General features: G+C 46.8%; 1 non-coding gene across 1 annotated transcript; it reads right to left on the bottom strand.

The window, feature by feature from the left end:
- Nucleotides 1-437: 437 nt before the first annotated feature.
- LOC114812562 lies at nucleotides 438-575 on the bottom strand. The gene has a single exon (XR_003760213.1). It is a non-coding gene; the product is annotated as a small nucleolar RNA SNORA7 (small nucleolar RNA).
- Nucleotides 576-5,436: the final 4,861 nt, after the last annotated feature.

Below are 5,436 nucleotides of genomic sequence, written 5' to 3' on the forward strand. Positions count from 1 at the left end.
AAAGCCCTCAATCACCCTGTCCCCTTCTAATTTACCTCGCTACTCTCCTACTACAACCCAGCCCGCACACTGCTCTTCTCTAATGCCAAGTTACTCACTTTACCACAATGTCATCTATTTAGCCTCTGACCTCTCACCACATCCTGCCTCTGGCCTGGAGTAACCTCCCTCTTCATAACCAACGATTATTCTCCCCACTTTAAAAGCCTTGTCTTTTTTATGCTGTCAAGTCGCTTCCACCCCATAGAGACACCATGGACACATCTCTCCCAGAAAGCCCCATCTCCATCTGCAATCGTGCTGGTAGTGGATCCAGAGAGTTTTCTTGGTAAAAACAGAAGTGGTTTGCCTGCCTTTTCCTCCTTCCGTTCAGTAAACTTGAGTCTCCACCCTCGACTCTCTCCCATGACGCTGCTGCCCAGCAAGGGTGAGTTTTGACTTGTAGCAGATTGCCTTCCACTCACTAGCCACTAGCCAAGCTAGGAATGGAATGGACAGGCCTCTGCTTGACTCTCCCTCCTGTAGTCGAGACTGGTAGAGGACTGGAAACTCTGCGGGCGCAAGCCTGAGAGGGGGTGAAAAGCTTTACTGAAGGCAAATCTTTTCCAACAGGCCTTCCCTGACTAAGCCCTCATTTCCTCTTCTCCCACTCCCTTCGGCATCACCCTTACTTGCTCCCTTTATTCACCCCGCCAGGCCCACAGCACTTACGTACATATCCATAATTTATTTATTTATATTAATGTCTGGCTCCCCCTCTAGACTGTAAGCTCACTGTGGGCAGGGAATGTATCTTACACTGTTGTACTGAACTCTCCCAAGCGATTAGTACAGCGCCCTGCGTACGGTAAGTCCTCATTAAATATAACTGACGGATTGAATGAGAGGAGAGGAGACTCCAAGGGTCTGGACAAATTGTTTGTTGCTGGTCCACTGATTCTCATCCCCGAAAATGCCCTCTTCCAGATGGTCTGGGATAGTTACAAGCTAATCAGGTTGCCCACAGTTCATGTCCCCCTTGTAGCTCATGGCCTTAAAGCCCATTGTACAGATGAGTTAACTGAGGCACAGAGAAGTCAATGGTCACAGAGAAGACAGCAGAGAAGCAGCATAGTTTAGTGGATAGAGTATGGGCCTGGGAGTCAGAAGGTCCTGGGTTCGAATCCTGCCTCTGCCACTTGTCTGCTGTGTGATCTTGGGCAAATCATTTAATTTCTCTGTGCCACTATTCCCTCATCTGGAAAATGGAGATTAAGACTTTGAGTCCCACGTGTGACAGGGTCTGTGTCCAACCCAGTTACCTTGTAATAATAATAATAATGACGGTATTTGTTAAGCGCTTACTACGTGCAAAGCACTCTTCTAAGCGCTGGGAGGGATACAAGGTAATCAGGTTGTCCCAAGTGGGGTTCACAGTCTTAATGCCCATTTTACAGATGAGGAAACTGTGGCACAGAGAAGTTAAGTGACTTGCCCAAAGTCACACTTCTGACAAGTGGCAGAGCCGGGATTTGAACCGATGACCTCTGATTCCCCAGCCCGTGCTCTTTCCACTGACCCACACTGTATCTCCTCCAACTCTTAGAACAGTGCCTGACAGATAGTAAGCACTTGAAAAATACCACAATTATTATTATAAAGTGGGATTACAACCCAGGACCTCTGACTCCCAGGCCCCTGCTTTATCCACTAGGCCAAACTGCTTCCCTCTGTGAAAAAAGGACCAGGCTCAGAGGGCTGGAGTGATAGAACTGGTTTGAAAAATGCCTGGAGTTGGGTTTTTTGGTTTTTTTAATGCTATTTGTTAAGCATTTGCTATGTGTCAAACACTGTTCTAAGCAATGGGGTAGTCAGGTTTGACACAGTTCATGTCCCACATGGGGCTCACAGTCTTCATCCCCATTTTACAGATAACTGAAGCACAGAGAAGTTAAGTGACTTGCCCAAGTCATACAGCAGGCATCTGGCAGAGCAGGGATTAAAACCCAGATCCAACTTTCTCCCAAGGTCTGTGCTCTATCCACTAGGCCATGCTGCTTCTCTGCAGTTCCTCAGAAGGAAAATGCTTTTCAAATACGAGTGACTCTCACCCACGGGGAAATCCGGAGGGATGGCAAACCCCTGAGGCTCAACATCTCCAGGCTGGCCTTCCCGGCCTCCCCACGCTCTGTGAGAAGTGGCAGAGGAGCTGCCCCTCTGGGCTCTGGCTTCCAGATTGCTCCCCAGCCAGAGTGAACAGAAAGAAGCTTTAAGTTGTTTGGCGTTCAAGAAATTCACCATTTTCTGTGAGCTTGCCTGCCACATAGGAGAAGCCAGGGCTATAGGGATGACGGGGCCGGCAATGGAGTCCTTTGGCCTTCCCGTACCTCAATTTTTGCATCAGCTATGAAGAGGAATGTCAAGTATGAGAGCTTCAAGAGGCAGCCCACCTCTCCCACTGCTTCCAATACCTCCCCATTCTAGTGAGTTTCTCGTACTCGCAGAACCATCCACAACCAAGCCCTGACACCTGCAGCCGCTGAGAACGCAACAGAACCGGACCACCCTCTCCTCTTGACAACTGAAAATACATCTATAAGTCCCTCCCCCATGGCAGCCATGAAGAAGAACTTCACCTCGATGTGACGGGTGAAATTGGAACCGGTGATGGTGGGAGACTGGAATTTCAGCCCCTGAAGAGCATCCTAGACAGTGTAGACGTCAACTCATCCGGCAAGTGAAGAGGGAAAACTGCCCGGAGACAGGGGACTGAGCAGATTGGTCTTCAGAGGACTGGGCAAGTCCAAGAAGTCGAGCTTTCGATAAAATATAGGAATTGGATCGATAAAGAGAAAGGTACTGGATTTGAGATAATGGGTGCAAATTTGTTTTTGTTCCATAGCTCCAGGTCTAGATTTTCCTAGTGTTATTCTTCAAACAGTTACATGGAAGAAACAGACACTGAAAAGAAGTTTGATCCTTGGGTTTTCAGAAAGAGAGCAGCCTCCAGAAAGGAGGTGGAGGCAGGCATGAGATAGGTGATGACGTATCATAGTCATTGTTTTCTCACTGTTAATATCTCTTCCTCTCCTTACTAGGTTCAGGATTTCTTCCCTAGAAGGTTGACCTCAGGCCTCTCCTTAACTAGGATTGTCTGCGATTTCTGTAGTCTGCCCAGCAATTGCAAGAAAAAAATTCCCGTACTTCCCAGGATTGGAACAACCAGATCGGTCAGTTTACTTTGCATTACCATCCTTCAGATTCTGCTCATTTTAAATGCCTGAACTTTCAGAACGCTGAGAGAGCATGCTCACTGCATGCTCTGTTTAGATCCCATGGCATTCTGGAAATTATTCATAATAATAATATTAATAATAATTGCATTTGTTAAGCACTTACTATGTACAGAACACTGTTTTAAGTGCTGGAGTAGATACAAGATAATCAGGTTGCCCCACCTGGGGCTCCCCCCATTTTACAGATGAGGTAACTGAGGCACAGAGAAGTCAAGTGATTTGCCCAAAGTCTCACAGCTGACAAATTATGGAGTGGGATTAGAACCCACGACCTCTGACTCCCAAGCCCCTGCTCTTTCCACTAAGCCACACTGCTTGCCAAAGCTCAGGGCTTCAACCTCGCTTGTTTCTCCTTTGCTTTCCTTCACCCCCTCTCCCTTCCCCTCAACTCTCACAGCTGTTGAGAGGGAAGGGGCAGGCTTGGGAAGACCACTTAATGTTTCCATTTTCAAAAAATAAAAAATAAATAAATTGTGTTATTTGTTAAGCGCTTACTATGTGCAAAGCACTGCTCTAAGCGCTGGGGGATACAAGGTGATCAGGTTGTCCCATGTGGGGCTCACAGCCTTACTCCCCATTTGGCAGATGAGGTCACTGAGGAACAGAGAAGTGAAGTGACTTGCCCAAGGTCACACAGCTGACTAGCGGCGGAGTGGGAATTCGAACCCGTGACCTCTGACTCCCAAGCCCACGCTCTTTCCACTGAGCCACGCTGCTTCCAAATGATATCATGGGTTTACAATCGAACACTGAATCCTATTTATAGAGTGCTTACTCTGGGCAGAGATAACTATATTAAGCGCTTGGGAGAGTATAATGTAACAGAGTTGGTAGATAAGATCCCTGACCACAGTAATTTACAAATTAGGGGACTTAAACCTACAGCTTCTCTCAGGTTAGTGCAGAATTTCCTGGTTTCCCTCTTCTCCAACCCCTAACTCGGAGAAAGTGTCAGAGCTAGGGCGGAGACAGGAAGGAAACCAAGGTGGCTTCCAGCTGAGAAGAAAAAGAGGCTAATGTAGGGGTGAGGAAAGTGTACATTTGGATTTGAACCCTTTATTCACCCCCACCCTCAGCCCCATATAGCCTTAATTTATTTATATTAATGTGTGTCTCCACCTCTGGACTGTAAGCTCCTTGTGGGCAGGGAACGGGTCAGCCGAATCTGTTACATTGTACTCAACTAAGCACAGTAAGTGCTCATTTAATTCAACTGATTGATCGATGTGAATTCTGGATGGAGGCAGGAATTCAGATGTGGAGCTTTGTTCTGGGAGATGCGAATACGGGTTTGACCCCTGATTGAGGGATCATTTTCAGTGAAAACTAGCATGGTCTAGTGGATAGAGCACGGGCCTGGGAGTCAAAAGGACCTGGATTCTAATCCCCGCTCCTCCACTTGTCTGCTGTGTCCACTTGTCTGCTGTGTGATGAGAAGTCACTTCACTTCTCTGAGTCTCAGTTGCCTCATCTGTAAAATGGGGACTAAGACTGTATGCCCCATGTGGGATAATGACTGTGTCCAACCTAATTAGCTTGTATCTTCTTCAGGCCTTAGGACAGTGCCTGATACATAGTAAGTGCTTAACAAATACTATTAATACAATGAGAAGGATTTGGAGTTAGAAGACAGGAGCCCTAGATTTTATTATTAATAACAATAATAATAATAATAATGGTATTTGTTAAATGCTTACTATGTTGCAAGCACTATTCTAAGCAGTGGGGTAGAAACGCGGTAATCAGGTTGTCTCATGTGGGTCTAAAGGTCTTAATCTCCATTTTACAGATGAGGTAACTGAGGCGCAGAGAAGTTAAGTGAGTTGCCCAAAGTCACACAGCTGACAAGTGGCGGAGCCACAGTTAGAATACATGACCTCTGACTCCCAAGCCCGGGTTCTTTCCACTAAGCCACGCAGCCCTAGATGTGCCCCTGACTTAGGATGTCAAACTTCTCTTTACTCCCCATTTCCTGAATGGTGCTTGTAGAATCCAGCATTGCCTACAGGCCGTCTCCCTTGCTCCCCGTCTGTGTCTCTCCACGTTAGTAGACAATAGCCCTGCTCTCAAGGAGCTTGAAATCTACTACTAATAATAATTGTAAGCCCATCTCTAGACTCTAAGCTCCTGTAGCAGGGAACGTGTCTACCCACTCTGTTAT

The sequence above is a fragment of the Ornithorhynchus anatinus genome, chromosome 5 (genome assembly GCF_004115215.2).
Source record: "Ornithorhynchus anatinus isolate Pmale09 chromosome 5, mOrnAna1.pri.v4, whole genome shotgun sequence".
NCBI lineage: Eukaryota > Metazoa > Chordata > Mammalia > Monotremata > Ornithorhynchidae > Ornithorhynchus > Ornithorhynchus anatinus.